General features: G+C 35.0%; 1 pseudogene; it reads left to right on the forward strand.

The window, feature by feature from the left end:
• Nucleotides 1-17,011: 17,011 nt before the first annotated feature.
• LOC149158195 (protein PSK SIMULATOR 1-like) lies at nt 17,012-18,584 on the forward strand (annotated as a pseudogene).
• Nucleotides 18,585-20,253: the final 1,669 nt, after the last annotated feature.

Raw genomic sequence — 20,253 nt, forward strand, 5'->3', positions numbered from 1 at the left:
CCTTTCTTCACCTAGACCCTTCATAAAATTAACAATTTCATTAACTCGAAGAAATAATTTTTTTATATCTTCATTGTCTCATTCTCAAAGACTCAAACTACATTCTATAAACTTGTAATTTAGGCCTTTTTACTTTGCCATCTCCTTCATGAATTTTTTCAGTTTATCCCACATTTCTTTAGCATTCTTACAACACATTATTTTTATAAATTGTGATTCAGTTAGTCCACTAAGGATATAATTCATGGATTTTTCATTGAATGTCAATTCAATCTTGTCTTCTTTGTTACCTATTACAAGTGGCTCTTCATAGCCACATTCCAATGAGGCCTAGAAATTTACACCAAGGGACATTAAATATGTTTTCATTGTTACTTTCCAAGAGGCATAATTAGTGTCATTAAATAAAGGATATGTATTTGTTGAACATCCTTCTTTACTGGCCATTCTTATGATTTAGATCTTCCTTCCAAGTATTGGAATAATACATAAGGAAATTTCTCTGATACAAATTGTTGAAAACTTAGCAATTACTGAGAGGGTGGGTAAATAAGTAATTATGTCTTTCAAATGACCAATTTCAGACTATTTTTATATCCTTTTATTATTTTCTTTTACTGTTAGTAGTGGCTTTTCATAGCCACATTCCATTGAGGCCTAGAAATATGCACTAAGGGGCATTAAATATGTTTTCATTGTTACTTTTTGAGAGGTATAATTAGTGTCATTAAACAAAGGATATTTATTTGTTGAACATCCTTCTTGACTGGCCATTCTTATGATCTAGATCTTCCTTCCAGCTATTGGGCTAATACATAAGGATATTTCTTTGATAACAATTGTTGAAAACTTAGAAATTACTAAGAGGGTGGGTGAATCAATAATTATGTCTTTCAAATGACCGATTTCAAATTATTTTAATATCCTTTTAATATTTTCTTTTACAATTAGCATATGTGTATATTTTTACAACAATTAAAAATTAATTCAAAATCATACACATAAGCAATACATTCAGCACATGTAGACACCAGATATAAGTGGAAACCCATAAAGAGAGAAACCACGAGTTTTGGCTATTGCATTGTTAAGGCAAGCACCCACTTCCTATTTTACACAATTTTTCTGTAGGCTTCTACCTACATAAGAATTCTAAGTCAATCTTCTTTTGCAAGCTACAACTTTCTAGGAATCTCATACTCCTTCTCCTATAGGCTCCAACCTGCTCTTTTTTAGGCTACTACCTGAAAGGAGACAATTATCCCATAATAAAATTACAAATTTACTTTGTTGGTTTAATTGGTCTTTGTCTCTGCTTTCAACTTTGTTTCTATCCTCTTTTCAATTGATTATCTCCTCGAATCCTCTTCCTCAATTCTACTTCACTTTTGCTCCTCTTCCTCTTTCTCTCTTTACCAGGATATTCATGAACTTGTTCTCATGGAATTCAATTCTCTAACATCTTTACCATTCAAAAATGTGTCTTTTTTATATACAAAGTTCATTGACTATTTGTATTCCATGCAGGAATATGAAGTAAAAGGTTGCCTCTTTATATTCCAAGGCTCTTTGTGGTCTACCTCTTCATTCTTGAATTTGAAGGTCAATTCAAGACAAATGGACCTTGTACTATTAAAGAAAAACTGAATTAACATAATACAACATCAATGATTGCATAAGTTAGGGATCATAATTTTCCTTATCCATGCTACAAGATGTGTACGTGTTTTTGTTAAATACAATACGCGTATGTGCACTTTATGCTCATTTAAAAGAAACATATATTTAGTTTCATTTTGATTTTTTTCTTGTTATTCTTCTCAGGAACATCATCCACCCTTTTGGCTCATCTTCAAATCCCTCTACAACACTTTCAACACCATTGACATGATTGTGTGAATTAGATTGCAATATGGATACTAAGTAGAGATTTCATGGCTTGGATATAAGCCAAGAGAGTGCACTTGGTGGAAATGTAAACTTGACATGTAACATTTTGTACACTAATGATAATATTCATGTTCAATGGAAATATCAAGTTCTTCATACCTTGTTCTCAAGTTCCCATGTGTCATGCATTTACTTTGTTTATAAGACAACCAACATCACTATACTCATCCTTAAATCTTCATTGGATCATCCTTACACATCATTGTAATGAACCTTGAATCTTCATTGGATCAACCTTACACATCATTGTAATCAACCTTAAATCTTCATTGGATAAAGATCATTAATTGACGTCAAACCTTGATAACCATTTGACATCAATGGCAACATACCAAGAGTGATATAACCAATTGTCGTTACCTCAAATTATGACTTATATACCTTAGTATTGTGTCCCTCAATTTTCTCCATGATGGGTTGTCCCAAAACACCACTTCTTGTGTCCTTGACTTATCTACCCTCACAATGTGGCCCGCAAATTCATTAACTTATTTCTATCCTAGATGTATGAAGTTTCAAAGTTCTAATTTCTTGTGTGAAATTCGGCCTCAAAACCCTAATATACATGGCGTAGGAGTCACCCGACATATAATTAGTTATGATTTCACCCTAAGGTTTGTCTCTCCTACACAAACATTTCTCTCTCATTAGCAACTTAATGTTTTAGGTAATATCTATTTGCAAGAGGGGAGTCATGACTTGCTTGTGGTACTCATTGGTTATCGCACATGATTGGTTCATATCATATCCACCCTCATGTTCTCTTGATCACTTTCCCAACAATCAAACATAATCCCAATTCTATCCAATATCCTATGAAAGGCCCAACATCATTCAACCATTAGCCTAATCCTATAGAATAGCATTTTCAATAAATATCACATTCCCTCAATCTTCCCTTAGCCATGAAATGTATAAAAAATGTGTTCTAAGCCACAAGGGGTCCATGTATACCCTCCCATTAAGGTGCAATCATTCTACACAATATTATTAGTCCTCATCTCCATTTGAACACATATTTAGGTAGCTATCTATCTCATATCATATTTTTCATCGCTCACTATGTCATTGGTATGGTTGGCAATCATTGAATCATTATAATCCTTGCACCTGGACATTGCAAACTTGCCACTCATGTTAATTTAATCATTGTGTTGATATGCACAAAGTTTGATTATGATCACACTTCTTAATACAATTTTACCATCATCATGGTTACAATATAGGCTTATTGATAGTTTGAATTCTCATTGGTGACATGAGCATTTATTGTTTCATAAATATCTTGAGTTTGTGACCTAATTAAACAGTAATAATGTTATTGGTAGCATTATAGTCTTTTCTATGGTGAAGTTTAAGGGGGCCAGTCCATCATTTTGCTAGGATTATATTTCATTCACCTTCTCTTTGTCCCATTGCATTTGGGGGTGGGTGAGCTATCTTATTATTAGTTGAATTGGGTCATTTTTCTCCTTTGTATATCCAAAGCAAACATGACCTAGTTTAGCTATTTAGGATTCTCCCCTTTAGTCTATGACACTATCCTAGAAACCTAGAAGTTAGAGGTAAGGCCACTAAGATGAGAGTGGGTGGCTTGATAATTGCCAATATGCTCTCAATAATAGGACTAGAATTTCCCCTTGCCAAGAATTTGAGTTGAAACAATTTCAAACTATTTATTCATTTTTGTTATTATAGTTTGTTCATTTACTTCCTTTTTAAATGGATAGGATATGCTCACAATTGTATCATTATATTTTTTCACCCATATCTATTCTTTAAGTGTGGAAAAATTAGAGAAATCAACTTAAAATAATAGTTTTAGTGGTGAGACTTTGTTTGGAGAGATAGGTTCAAAAACCTTTGGGGCTAGTTTGAGGCCTTAAATGACATTTTTTTTTTGCCGGGGGGCGGGGGGGGGGTGATTTTACACTTAAGTGTAGCACCCATGATTCTATTTTACACTCAAATATCTTTCCAACAATGCAATAATTGTACAAATCAAATTTTGGATGCAAAAGTTATGCTTCCTAAAAGTTGACCTATTGTGATTAACCACCATAATTTGAGAGGATGCCACATCATCCCATATTACTCATGGAAAAGGGTCTAGCCATATGGGGAACATGAATAAGAATCTAATTTATTTTAATTGTAACTCATGTTGAGAGTTGAATGGATCAAATTTCAGCCCTAGTTGGCTATAAGGCTATGTTATAACTAGGCCATTGTAGCTGCATTATAATTTGAACACTAGGAGTAAAATGGGTTACATTCTATTCACGTGCATTTTTGTTCCATATTAGAGAAGTGTAGCTGAGAGAGAGAGAGAGAGAGAGAGAGAGAGAGGAAAATATAATGGTTTTATGTTCTGCAACAACCCATGGGCCATATGTCTTAGGTAAATCCATAGAGAGTGCCTACTCCTTTGCATTTGCCTCATTTCTATCTAGACAAAAGGGAGTAGATAAGCCTCACATTCCAACTAGGTTTTCTCACCATTTAGATGGATTTTCATATATATAAAGAGTACTAATTCCCATAGGATTTCCCAAGACCTATGACAAATAGTTCTAGAGACCTACTTAAACCTTATTGACACACATGCAATGCATTGCTAAAATATACAAGAGAAAGGATGATATACATGCCATAGATTTAAAAGTGGATGGTTGATGCCCTTAGTGGTTGAATCTCTTGACATAAAGCTCCTATCTCCTTGTAATATAACCTGCAAAATAAAGGAAATGAGAAACATACATAAGTGGGGGGAGGGAGGGGGGAATATTTCTTATTACAACAAAGTTACTTATAATAGTTGCACTCCTTATGGTATTTGTACCCATTACCTCCTATCACCTAAGATTTCAATGAAGCCCATTGCTATTGTAGGTGTTCTAGTAGCTAACAAGCTTGACTCTTCAGTAGTTGCTATAACATTATGAATTGTTTCTTGAATCTTTTTTGTCACAATTGCTATCCATTTTAACACAACCTCTCTAGACAAGCTAGATTGTACAAATATATTTCTAACAAAACAAAAAAATATTTATCAACTTGTCATCTCCTCATACCTCTTGCTTTCAAAACAACCAATTAATATTATCATCAAACATTGTAGCCTTGAAAAGATCAATTCTTCCCTCAAACAAATGAAGAAAATGAATATTTTCCTAGTTCCTTGGCATGAAGTTTTGTGCCTTCAGCTGTAACAATTCAACAACCTTTATTGCATTAATAGTCACTTCATATGGATCAATTCTAGTGCCAAAAAAACTAAATATACTCCTCAAGTTGTCTCAACAATAGAATATTTGTTTTCTAAAAAAAACTTCGAACTCATTATTTTCATTTTCTTTGCATCCAATGTTTAGGGTGGTGAAAGGATTGCAATTTTAATATTTTTGTTATCACCTAAAAAGTGATCACCTATCCATTTTCCACTAGGATAATCAAAGTGCGCTATGTAGTATGGGTTTTACACATAAAATCCCACTTTCACCTTAGGAAATAATTTAGAGAACCACTTTTTCTAAGTTATTTATGCTTAGCCATTTGAAAATAACTTAGAAATTCATTTAATTTCAAGTTATTTTCATATGTATCCATTTTGCGAAAATAATTAAAAATATTTTCACCCATCCACAGGAATAATTAAATAAACTATTATTTATTTATTATTCCTTAATCATTTAACCTCTCCCCCTTGAAATAATTATTTATTAATTATTTTTAACTCCTTTTGACCATATTTCCCATGAATAATTAAATAAACCATTATTTATTTATTATTCCTTAATCATTACACATTCCTCCTATGGAATAATTATTAAATTATTATTCAGTAATTATTTCTATCTCATTTTGACCATATCTCTTTAAAGTAATTAATAAATCATTTTTATTTATTAATTACTTTAACCACTTATCCTAATTAACTCAATTAATCATTATTTTTTGAGTTAGTTCACTAAATAAAGAATTTTGACCATTTCATTAACCTTTTCCTCTCTTAAATATAATAAAATACGCCTAACTGTTATATCTTGATTTGGTCTAATAATATTTTATAGTTTAACTAGACCTAGATCTATCCTAACATTTTACTATAAATAGAAAGATTTTTCCCTTACTCTCTACACATGATGATCATCGTCGTCATCACTATGTTCTCAATACTCATGAGATCTCTATCTTGAGTTCAACCAACATTTTTATTTGCCCATTAGCAACCACGAAGAGAGATAAAAATAAGCTACAAAGAAGTGTAAGGCCTCAAAAGGACCTATTGACGGTGTTGGAAGCCTCCAACAGTAGGGAGTCTCCCTAGTATGAAGTCTCAATTATACCTCACACCATTTGGGATAGGAGTCCCATCCCGAATATGAGCCTAACCATCATTACAATGATCTTAAGGGTCAACCATGGTTGTAATAAATAACATAAGAGATCATACACATAGCTTTGAGGTTAACAAGTGCGTAAGCTTTGTGAAAGACCAACTACAATGTATATAAGGCACTTCCATTGAAAGGGAAATAAAGAGTGATCCTCTATATTAAAAGTAATAGTACTATCCTAATAGAGACACACACGAGCAAAGAAAGAATCCTTAGTTAAGCTGCAAAATAGCTCACAAGATAATAATGATCATGAAAGAAAATAACAAACATTCAACAAGATATATACCAAAGCCAACGAAATAGTATATTTTCTTTAGTATGTATGGACACGAACATATACTACAAACATTAAAAGAATAGTCTTAAAACATCCATGATACATGCATGAAAGTGTGTCAACTATAAGAGCTTCTAAGTATTAAGTGAAATTTCCAAGTACACAATTACAATGATGAAATACTAGCCCCAATAATGGAACATGAATCTACCCCTTTCTTCTCCAGTGAATGGTCTTCTCTCCTATGGTAAACTAGAGAAGCCAAGGATAACTCTCTAGAAGTCCCTTCTTTTTAGGCATGAGGGTGTATTTATAACAAATGAGGTGACCTTTCACCTCCCATGTGACTCTTGAGCTCCCTCATGACTTTAGAGCTTCCATATGACACTTGAGCTTCCCTTATGAACTTTGGACTACCTAATGACCACTCAAATTCCTTGTTTTATTATTATATTCAAATGAAAAATTACATTGGACAATATTTGGATTATAGGCATAAGGCAAAATAAATGCATCATGTTAAAACTTTAGGAAACTACAACTCACCGATCGTAACCTATAGCTCCGTTGTAACATTTTGGTGCCAAGATTTATATTAAATTGTTGTATTTCCAATCTTCAATAGAAGATATGGATTATATTTAATATTTCCCTCTAATTCGTTTGGATTTATAATCTTGGAACATGTTTGTATGGTGTTCCACAACAAGAATAACTTCATATGCAACTTGGTTGGCTCAACTACATATTGTAGAACAAATTATTTTGTTACTTCTAAATAATCCTAAGTGGTCACCTGTCTAATGTTTCTCAAGAAATTTTCTATCTCTTTCCTAATAGCATTACTTCTCTTTGTTTCCACAAATACACCAATAGAAGGCATTTTTTGCATTCTCACCAAGGCATCCAATCCATAGTACAGTCATGAATAAGTTGATATGGTTTTGGTTACATAATTGCTGAGCTACTCATAGACCTATATAAACATTTTGATCTATGCTTTGTCCTTCTTAGCATTCTTCCTTCCTTCCCTAACCAACACTGCGAGTGCATTCCCATATTTGGTGCCCCATTCCTATATCGCATTTATAGTTGTGTAAGTTGTCTTTAGAACTTTCACATTCTCCTGCAATCCTTTATGTATCGCTTGCAAAGGTACCATTTCCTTATCTAGAGTGATCATTTCCTCATACACTTACCTCATTATGTCTCCTAGTGACTAAATCTCTCTAAATATAGCTACTTGTAGCTCTCTTATGTTAGAATTAGTGGAAGACAACCTTTGATTTTCAACGAGGAGATGATCAATATGCTACCTTGCAGAAGCCAAATCCTTTGCTAATTGTTTATTTTCTTGCATTAATAAATCATTATTCTTATTTGTGGCTTCTGCAAAGGCTACATTCACTACATCGACTGCTCTTGGATTCTTATTGGTATTCAACACAATCACCCTTTCCGTTTGAATGGAAATAGGGTGATTAGGATCATTCAGGAAATAGCTTCGTCTTTCATGTACTATTTTTCTCTTCATCTCATCGAAGGTGAAGTTATAAATATCAATGACCTTGTCATTAAGTGGAGGAATTATTCTCATTTCACTGAATGGGATATGGATGTTGGTAAGAGGAGGTGGGGGGTGATAGCTTGTTTGTTATACAATCGACACAATATTTTCTTCTTGGTCATCCTCCTCTTGTCCATCATCTGTGTTCCTCTCCCTCCAAATCTCTTGCAAATTCTTCCTCATGTTTCCTCCTACTTTCTTCTTCTTCTAATAGCTTTTTTTGTTCTTCTTCTTCCCTTTGCTTTTGCAATGGTTCTTCTTGATGTTTCTTCTTTTCTTCTTTTCAGCTATTCCTTTATTTTATGCATGTCTTCCCTCTTATTCCTTTCTTGTTCTTTGTTCTTCTTGCGTTCCTCTTCTTGTTTGCACTCTTCTTCTCATTTCTGCGCCTATTCGCATCTCTTCCATGCTTCTTCTAATTTCCTTTCTTTTCCTCTTCGCTTCAATTCCACCTTAGGTGTTTTGATTTGCAATGATTTTTTTGCTCCTCTCCTCCTCAGGATCATGCACGATCTTCCTCTTTGTCCCAACAAAACTAACTGGAGTAAGCTCTTCCTGTTGATTCTCTTCTTGAACATTATATGGTACATGAGTTGTATTAGAAGGGCCTGCCTCGTCACATGGTCCATGTGCCCTGGAAGAATTATACTCATTATTTCCCTAGAGACAGTTCCAGGATACAAGGGAACCAGTGCCTAGAACATCTACAAGAACTTATAAATATTTTAAAATATATGGCTAGAGAGTGATGCCATGAGAGCTATAATGAATGTTCTAATTCAAAAACCTATCATTAGAAACCAATATGGCTAGTTTAATGAGGATGAAAGAGTTTTGAATTAAAATGATGGTTAGAGGAAAATGAAAAGGAACATGGTTTTACAACTCAGGCATTTAAGAATTTGAATTCAAACTCTATAGAAAGAATGGTGGAAAAGATTAAAAATTTGGGTATGAATTTATGAAATTGGAGCACCTATTAAGGGTTTTCAATAAAAAACTAATTACAAAGGGTAAATTCATAGTATTGAATTTAAAATGCCTTATTGCTACATTCTCTTGACCGAAAAAAGAAAGACACAAATTAAATGATAAATACATGAAAGAGAAAACAACATTGCAGTTTACCAATGTTGAAATAAACCAGAGATCTCATTTATAAAATTCTTGATAGGTTTTTGTAGATTTTGTCATTACATTCATTTCTGGACTCCAACCTATGAAGTCCTACAAACTATTTTCTCCTTTCTTTTATTTTCATTCCTCATCTAACTATTCTGGTCAGTTGTAAACTGTCTCATTGACAATTATATTTTTTTTAATAAAATAAGAATTAAAAACATTAATTTAATAATATATATTATATATAATGATAAATAGTACATATACCCTTTATGAAATAAATCTCGACCAAAGAAAAATATATAAAGTGCGAGCAGGCCCATTGTTTGTCATACCCACGTCATAATCCACTTACAGTTTTGAAAAACCGTTTCCTGCTTCCTGGGGTTCTCAAAAGTGATTTGGGAAAAGTTAGCGAGAACCACAGGGATGCATCCTGACTATAGATTTAGCGAAGAAGTGTTTGGCCAAAATAAGCTACAAAGAAGTGTAAGTTGATAAATATGACCGCCTAGATAAATGTTAGAGCACTCATTCAGATTGGGCCTTTTTCCTTATTGTGGGAAAATGATGCAATCCACCATATGTGCGAAGAATGGTTTCCGGGCCTCTGTCTTCCTATTTACCAACTTACAAACTAAAATAAAAACATGTGCAAATGTAATTAAATGCTCATAAAGAGGGTTTATTTATGTAAAATGTCACAATTTTATCATCTAAACTCAGTTGTTCAAGTGAATGTAAATTTCCAAAGTAACCACTTCAGAAATTTATTCACTGCTATCCTTTCATGCATGCAACTGAAAATAGGAAGACAACTTAATAGATACAACACAAAGTTTATGAACCGATTACATCTATAGTTGTAGTTGTTGCAAACAGGTAGCATACCAAACTTTGGAACCCTTAAAATAGAAGACTCCATTTGAACTGAGATGGGATCACAAAATTCATAGTGACATGAAGACTTTGAACTGATGAAAACTTTCAAACAACTTGCCATGGGATCTTGAGAAAAGTCAGGATCAATGTCAAATTTTCTTGATTTTAGATAAAGATGATTTAAATCGGTAAAATAAACTTCTTTAACATAATTTGACAAAAAAAATTTAGCCTCAAAGATATGCTAACATAATTCTTTGTACAAATTGCCACATAAATCTTCCGATAAGCAATCAATTGGAAAAAAGAAATTTGGAGAATTTTGCACATGCCTTCAAGAAATTGATGATGTGGTAATTTTTCATCCGGAATTAAAACAATTTCACCATTGTCATCAAAATATTTTGTAAACAGTGAGCATGTACAATTGTTGGTTGCAAAATTATCTTCAAAGAAGTTCATAGCAAATTCATCCATCTATTCATAATAGGAAAAAATGTTTATTGTGTATATAATCTCATCTTCATGTTGAAACATACAAAAACTTTGATATAATGTGTGTTGATCATACTCTTTATCCTGCTCTTTTGCATCTAATTTAGTATGCAAACTTTTACCTGGAAGTTTCTCACAAGCCTGAGGTTATTTTAAATTTTCTGGGAATCAATAAATATCTGCGCCAGGGTTGCAAGTCTCCTCTCGCTAAGGTAAAAATCTAGATCAGAGTGAAGGGTTGTTGTATAATATACCATAGCAACGATTTCAAGAGGTTGAATTTCCTTGGTCATACTGAAATAAAAATTATGAAAACTCCTATCAAATTTTCTTATTGTTTCATTGCTCTTCCTCTGCATTACATACAACTTTGAGAGATATTGTTGATGGGACTTATATTCACCCTAGTATCTCAATAAAAGATCTTGAATTTTTCTCTAGGAACTCTAAAACCGCCAATTGATGTTATTTAACTAGAGACAATTCCTGGGTGGAAGGGAACCAATGCCGAGGACATCTTCAAGAACTTATAAAGATTTTAAAATATATGGATGGAGAGTGATGCCATGAGAGTTGTAATGATTTCTCTAATTTAAAAACCTATTAGTAGAAACCAGTATGTCCAGTTCAATGAGAATTGTAAAGTTTTGAATTAAAAATATGGCTAGAGGAAAATGAAAAGGAACATGGTTTTACAACTCAGGCATTTAAGAATCTGAGTTCAAACTTTATAGAAAGAATGATGGAAAAAAATAGGAATTCGTGTATGAATTTTTGGAAGTGGACTGCCTATTAAGGATTTTATATTAAAAATTGAGTACTAAGGGTAAATTCATAATCTTGAATTTACAAAGATTACCGCTCCATACAATTGACCAAAAGAAAAAAAACACAAATGAAATGAAAAATAAATGAAAGAGAAAACAACACTAAAGTTATCAAAGCTGGAATAAAACTGGGATCTCATTGACAAAATTCTTGAGAGATTGTCATTACATCCATTTTTGGACTCCAACCTTCGAATCCATACAAACAATTTTTTCTAGACTTTTATTAGCCTTCCTAGTCTAACTGTTTCGGTCCATTGTAAAATTGACTCATTGACAGTTATAGAAATGTTTTTTTAATAAAATAAAAATTACAAATTTTAACTTAATATTATATATATTATATATAATATTAAATACAACGAATCCACTTTATAAAATAAAGCTCGACATCTTTTAATTTTTTTATGTGTGTCTATACATATACATATACATATACATATACATATCGAATTTTTTAATCAAAAAACACAGAAAAATATATAAAGTGCATGTCCGCCCTAGTCTTTCTCATACCCACATCATAAGCCACTTACGATTTTGAAAAACCATTTCCTACTTCTGGGGGTTCTCATAGTGCTTTGGGAAAAGTGAGCGAGAACCACCGGGATGCATCCTGACTATAGATTTGGTGATGATTTGTTTGGACAAAATGCTTGCCAAGGGTCCTCTATCAACTAAACCTCGATTACGTCGACTCGTCGGAATTATCGATTGTTCCGGCACTTGTGGAGGTTGAATGAGAGACTTGTCCCAGCTTACAAAATAAATATCACCATATACATCAATTCCAGATCACTCATTCGGATGGGGCCATTTTCTTTGTTGCGGGAAAATGATGCAATCCACCATATGTCGAAGTTTAGGAGTGTTCACAACCAATGAGATTCATATATCACCTGGATGAAGGCATGATTTTTTTGCTATAACTACTTTTCCTTGCATTATTGAAGTCTGATCCCGCCCCACACCATGCAATTGTTTGTTTCCAGGAGCATCATGAATTTGAATAAACACTTCACCATAATTTAGAGTTTTAGTTTCATCGAGGAATCCCATTAAACATCGTACCTTAGGAACAAAGATGTGTGCCCTATTTCTTAACTCCATAATTTTAGATGCTCGAAATGCCTGAAGCATCATTAATAGGTTAGGCTCCAATATTTGGCAGTGGCCACATGAAATCATATCTGTAAGAGCATTATGATTTTCACCGATTTAATAAATAAGGCATATAACTGTCTAATTGAGAATGTCCCAACTCCTATTATTTGAGGTGTAATTATGTATACTTGGTCTCAAGGAGAGCTTATAGAATGAACTCGGATCCACAACCACCATATATTTGTAGCATGCAAACCTTATTTGAAAAAAATATGGTACTAAGTTATCACATCCTCATTTGTGAGCCACGTGTTCTGCAAAGTCAGAAGACATTTTCTCAATTCCATTTGAAAAGACGTATTGTTTTCTATTGATTTGATTGAGTAAAGCTGTGAGCAACCATCTCTGCATCCCCTACCATTCATTGAGAACTTTCATAAGATCATTTTATTATGCACTCATGGTATATATACCACATTTGTGTGGCAACAATCTAATATGTATCTTATAATTCCCATTGCACATAATTTCATTTGATGCATTGTGCACAATATAATGTTCCTCTCTCTTGGCTATGAGCTCCTCCATGTAGAATCCTTGGTTTGGTGTTTGATGGGGATTGGAATCCTTGGCTTGGTGTTTGATGGGGATTGGATGATTGACTTAGTTGTCCTTCAGACTTTATCTGGAGATTGGGTCTAATAACCTAATCACAAACAACATGTGATAAGTTGAAAATCATACCCGAGAGCAAAATAAAGCTTATAAAACCAAATTTCTTTCATAGACCATTTAATCAATCGAATGTTGAGCCTAATTTTCCCTTTTCTCTTGGACCTACAAGCAATTCTTTCAAGTTGTCTTTGCCAAAAAGATGATAAGAACATTTACTAGAAATATTTTTATAAACTCATATTATGGATGTTTTATCACCAAGTCTTTCAAGCATGTTAATAAAAGTTGCTTAAGCCTTGAATTTATTGTTGTAACCTTTTCTTCTGGTTCAAGAACCTTTAGTGGAAAAAAATATAGAAGACTTCCCATTTTGTTTTGTTGTTGGATTTTTCTTACAAAATATTTAAGAATTTTAACTATGCAATATTAGGCTACAACAATACCAATTATTAATATTTTACTCATCTTCCTGAGAGTCAACAACATATGTCCAGGTGAAATGAAACTTAGATCGTTGTTGTTTACACACACCTCTCAAGTCGTAGCAATGAAAACTCATTTCAACAAACTTGAGGAGGTTAAGTTCTTCAACTTCTACTCTTGTTTCCTTCAAATTCTTAAGTTTGTATGACCCTACTTGCAGGGAAATAAAGGTCGAGGTGACTTCTTCTTCTTCTTCAACAACTAGGAGAGTCCTCTGCAAGGTTGATATTTAATCTCTTGCATGACCAACTTGTTGGTCACATACATTGGCATGAGATGTGAAGGTATTTAGGAACCAAAAACACTGATGTATGTGCCTTGAGGAGAAGCAAATCGATTTGTTACTTCGACAACTCCTTCTTTAGCCTCATTAGTCATGCAAGGTGGTTAAACTTCAAAGGTCATATGATATAACATGACAAAGAAGTTCTCAACCACTTTTTCATATACCCCTCTATAACTGAATCTCAACAATAGCTTACAATAGATGATGACATGAAGTTGTTGTGAGGTCCATTTCCACTCTACACCTAGGATCTCATTGTGAGCACAAATTACATTGAGATAGTAGGAAAAAATATAAAATTGAGGTTCCTCACCCTGTAATGGCTTCTTCACCTTAGACGCATTACTTTGCAGTTGTTTGGTAAGTATATCTGACTATTTAAAGATATTCCCTTCTCAAACAATTGGGGAAAGCATGTAAATCCATCCTTCCTCACAAAATTTAGTGCTTTCTCACCCATATAGTTTGCAACACGTAACTAGGAGGTACTGGTAAACTTTCCTTAGGGAATTTGTTCTATAGATCCCCTCTGGCTTCTAGCGAAACTTTGTTGGTTCTTTCCACCATGACCTGATTATATCCTTTGTATTCAAATGAGACCAAGTTGCATATAAATTTGAATTTAGATACTCCTATGGACTCGACATCTTGTAGTATGAGTGATGATCATTTGGTTTATATGTGGTGAGATCTTTCCCACTTACACTGCTTAAAATCATGTTCTTGGAGTCTACACCCTACATTATTCATCCTATTGCTTTTGCACACAATAACACCAGATATCTGCAAGAAACCTTATGAAATCTAGATCTCTTGATATTAATGTAAATATCTCTATCTTCTAACTCCTATGGGAAATATTTCTTATTGAAAAAATATTTTATGGTATGCCATGTTATAATAGTGGACTTGTTAATGAAACAATTGGTATTTGACATAATAGGAACTCTTGTTCTAGAGTTGTTCATGGCACCTTCTGTACTGCTTTCAGCAGCCTACTTGGATGGTCATTTCCATGTGAATAGAGGCATCATGTTGGTGGAGGATGAGAGGCTAATATTCCATATATTTGCAGTACATGGAAGTAGAAATGCACTCATGTCTACAAAAAGTTAGTTCCAAAAAAATAACCTGTTCTATCAACCTATCAAATGCAAAAGGAATTCACTTGAGGGAGGATTATGCAAGGTTGTTGTAGTGGCTGCAACCCCCTCCAAAATTTTGGCATGTACTCAAATTTCAGAGCCTACTATGGATCATGTGATCAATTGTTCCTTAGTCACTTATTGGTAAGATGATGATCTCAAGCTCCCCTTTTTGATCTTAAGAGTCGTTCACACTTTTATATTTCTATAGTATGTGTCATCTTTGGGGATGCAGATTATCGCTTGTTATGCAAAGGGAAGTTTATTTTTCTTCAAGGGGAAACCTTCCCAACCTCCCTTAGCATTCGAATCTGCACAGTGGTTTCCTCTAGTGTCCCTCCCTCAGACGGAACCCACTTTCTCCATAGACTTTGTAGTTTTATCCCTCAGCTGTCTTGTCTGCCTTACATCTTAAAACTGCTCAGAGGTGTCCTCACAGGACTTCATCCCACAACAGTGTCTTGCATCTTAAAAATGCACAGTTTTTCCCCTAGATGCCCAGTTTGCCTTACATCCTGAAACTGTGGAGATGTGTCTCTTAGTGATCACAAGAAGGATGACATGCTAGAGGACTCTCAAGGAGCTGAGGAGGAAGATAAGTAGACCAAGGAACCCAAGGTATGATAGAAGATCGGGACTACATGAAGACTCCATCTGATGCATAACCCTTTGGAGGTTAGGTATGGAAAATGAAGCACATATTTTGAAATACACCTCTTAGTGTAGCTTGAAGGACTTCTTATCATTTTCATATCATTATGTCTTCAATGACATGCATGGTTGCAAGCACTGAAAGTCATTCCATGTGTTTCCTCTACGTGTCTTACTCCCTTTCACTTGTTGGATTTGTTAGACTCTGTCTTATATCAGAGATTGATTCTTCTTCAAAACAGGGTTTTGAAGAAGAAATCATTAATGTTGCTTTTCAGATTGTGTAATTTCATCTTCAGCTCTTCAAACTAGCAGCGACTTCAAAGCCCCTATCCCTGCACAAGCACAATTCAGAATATCATTAGCATCAGAGGCAAAAATCTATGTGGAGAAAATACCAATTGCAGCAGTATCAATTGCACAAATTCATGGTGGTATTTTGAAAGATGGTACACGGATGGTCATAAAGATGCAACACTTGCAAATAGGGACAATGATGCATTATGGTCTTCGCAATCTTGCTTGGATAGTTTATGGAGACAATAAAAGGGAACCTTGAAAAGAATAATTCAGACATATTGCATCACTTTCAAATTTGCCTTATGTTTCAGTGCCAATAGCATTCATGCACCTGACTGGAAGGAAAGTACTAACAATGGAATGGATAACTGGTGATAAATCAAAAGAATTACTTTTCATATCGAAGGGATTAAATCCAGGTGGCCACATTTACTCAGACCAGCAGCGGTTGGAGGCAAGGAATCGACTTTTGAGTCTGGGGAGTATAAGCATTTTTAGTCCAACTCTTGGATACAGGATTGCTACATGCCGATCCACATCCTGGGAATCTTGTTTACACATCAACAGGCCAGATAGGGTTCTTTGATTTTGGTTTGCTTTGTCGAATAGAGAAGAAACATAAGCTTGCCATGCTTTCATCTATAGTACATATTGCTAATGCTGATTGGCCTTCTCTTGTAATCGATTTGGTTGACATGGATATTATAAGACCAGAAACTGATCTCAGACAAGTGCAAATGGAATTGCAAGTTGCTTTAGGCGATGCAACAATGATGGCATTCCTGACATAAAGTTCAGTAAGGTTCTTGGAAAAATCTGACTCCTTATTGATAATTCAACTCCTATGAGGAAAATACTTCACTCACTGGTATTTAGTGAAAGGAAGGAATTCCAGTGGTCTAGGCTTGCTTTGTTCATAAAGCTAGGAGAGCAACATGTTAAGAAAAGGGCTGCTCTAACGAGTGGGCATGGAGACCATGCTATAACTGATTCAGCTAGAAATGCAAATGGTTTAAATGCTGATCTGGTAAATACAGTTATAAAGCGTTTGTCAGTCAAAGATGGTGCTGTTCTACGAAGGCTGTTAGTAACTGCGGATACTTCATCGTTGGCACGCACTTTTGTCTACATAGATGTCACTATACAGATTTCGGTACAAATATAATGTGAAGGCTTGCTCAAGACAGTTTCGGTGACACCTCAGTGAGAGGTTCAGTGTAATCTCAGAGAGGATGCTTCAGGAGCTCGGATTAGGCACAGTAGAAGGATCTCGGTACTACCACAGGCAGAAGAAAAAGGGTCTCGATGCTAACTCAGTCACCATGTCAATACAGTCTCGGTGTTACCTTTGTTCAGCGCTATTACAGTGACCTCAATTCAATAAATCACATGACCACAGTAATCTCAACTCAGTGATATTTCAATGATTCTAGTGCAGTGAATAGGACTCAGTTCTATCACAGTAGTATAAGCTTCGGTACTATGAATACATTTCAGTATTGTTACAGTGTATCACAGAGAATAAGTCTTGGTAAAACTACAGTGATGCCTATCATAAGAAGTATCACTACAATGGTATCTGTCATGGTCATAAGGAGAATTCAAGTTGAAGTAATATATGGTCGAAGTACTATGATAGCTAAGGCATTGCTATGGTTGTTTCGAGAGGGACTTTCTCTTAACTATGAGGAAGCCAGAGCATTGCTGGGGCGACTCGAATATCAGCGAGGAAATGTCGAAAGCAGCGCTTCATGTATTTGAAGGAATAGACATCACTGCTATATAACGTGGCTTGTTCCAGTTGCTACCAATACAACCAAAGCACATCATGGGTTTGGATGGGTTGGAGAGTGGGCAAGCACAGGATCTGCCTTGGATCGAAGGTTACCTGGACACAATGAGTTGACACTCGTTCAAACTTTTCACTATGCAAAGAAAGAGAGGACAGAATATTACATTTTTGAACTGATTGTGTGGCTTCATCATCTTGTTAGTCGAGCCAAAAACAGCTTCAATGGCAACAAGTCTCCTATTAAATCACCTGTACGTTCTCCAATAAAAAGACTGCAAATCTCCCTGCGACAAATCCAGAAAATCCAACTCCGACAGCAAATGGACAGGATAAACCTCTTCTTGAGCTTTCTGAGGCAGAGAGAGATATGTTAAAAGCTGTAAATTTCAGAAAATTGACACCTGGGATAAGTAAAAGTCAAGAGTTTGATACAGCTAAGTTAAGATCCATTGACGAGTCTACATGTAAGCTGATCAAAAGCAATAGTCACTCTCCCACTACCAACACGAAGAATGAGTTTAATGGACTGAGGCGACATTCTACACTACCAACCTTAGACTTTGACATCAATAGGACTAAAGCTCTAGATGTGATAGATAGGGTTGATAATCTGAGGCTTTTGTAACAGCTTTCATGTTAGAACGTGATATGCTCAAATGAACCTCGACATTGGCGCTACCTGAACACCTGTCATAGCAAAGAATCAGGAACCGATAAGCTATTTTTGACTGCAGTTGCAAACTGGCACACAAGATTCGATTATCTTCAGCAATGGAAATTGACACCTGTAATGCCACTAATGCCACCGCTTCATCAGTTTTCAACAGTTCGAGTAGAAGGAGGAGCGTATTTTTATTTTCAGGAAGCGCTGATTGCTTTGTTTTAGTTTATTTTGTTAAATAAGGCTAAAAACAAATCCCTCATCTTGGGGTCGATTTGTTTTCCCCCAGTGTTTTTTGTTTCATATACTAAAAAGAAAACGTTCTTTCCAGTTTTTGTGTAGTTAGTTAAAACAGCGCCCTTGTTTTGGGCAGCATATGTATTTATTGTATTAAAAGATTCATTAGAAAGAGAGAGGGAAAAGGAGGGAGAGTTTTTTTGAGCGCTGGGAGCTTCTGGAGAAGCAGAGAGCTTTTTATTGTACAGTTTTATGACAGAGAATTTAATGGAATTTCACAGCTCTGTTTGCTGAGATTCATGTGGTATGTTGATTTAGCATAAGTTTTTCCCTTTGTCTCATATGTAATCAGTTATGTTCCATTTCATTTCATGACCCTTTCAAGCTGAACAAATGAAGTGATTAGGTAGGAATTCATAGTATTATATGCTCCTCCTATAAGTTTGTTCGCATTCGATGTTTTCTACTGTTTAAGGAGGATTCAGAGTTATTGTCTGCCCTCCTTAGCTCCTCACCAGTCTTGCCATCCCATTTGAAACCAGATTTGGTGTTAAATTGCATGCCTACCTTGCCTCAGTTGATAACCTGTGTAGTCATTATATTTTTCTGTTTGAAGCTGTGATTTTGCCCATGTAGCCCAGAAAAGCCCCGTCATTCCATTAAAAAACCCCAAAAATCTTTAAATCAACCCCCCTTTATCAATTTACTAGCCTAATATCTTTGATCCTAATTGGTCAGCCTAATTATATTATAAGATCTATCAAATCTGACCCGAGAGAGCCTTCTCATACCTCGTAGGGCTAGCTACGAGGTGAAATGGTTTGATGTAGCCTTGAGAGTTTGTCTATCTCAGCCTAGGTGAATTCCAAGCACTAACAGGATTGATTGTCATATTTTGACATGTTTGGTTGTTATGTCATGTTTGCGAACTGTTTTGGTGACCATGAAGGTCGGTCTTTTTGGATACAAGTTGTCCTAGCCATGTGAACATTTATTGCACTCATACACAAAGTTGTAAGCCCTGTCGCGCAAGTGTCATCACGATTGTCCAAAGGTCTATCCCAAGTGCCTCACTTGTCACTTTCAACTCTAGACAGTCCCACAGAGGGTCATGTTTTTCTCTGTTGTCCCAGTGGTCAGTTGTTCATGTTTTTGAAGTATGTTAAGTGTGTGAACACAATGTCGAGTCCTCACATGTTCACTTCCCTCACACACTTAGCCATTTTCCTAAAAATCTCTCGATGGAACAACCCCACTTCACCAAACCGTGACTGAGATGCACTGCATAGTCTTATCCCTCAGTGGTGCTACTCTACTATCTAGAGCTGCGAAGTTCTTTGAGGTTGTCATCTAGGTTAGTTGCATTGCGCAATCTGAGAGGTGAGAAGCTTGCCTT

The sequence above is a fragment of the Pinus tabuliformis genome, chromosome 5_2 (assembly GCF_031772625.1).
Source record: "Pinus tabuliformis cultivar Carrire ecotype Pingquan chromosome 5_2, CPIR1, whole genome shotgun sequence".
Taxonomy (NCBI): domain Eukaryota; kingdom Viridiplantae; phylum Streptophyta; class Pinopsida; order Pinales; family Pinaceae; genus Pinus; species Pinus tabuliformis.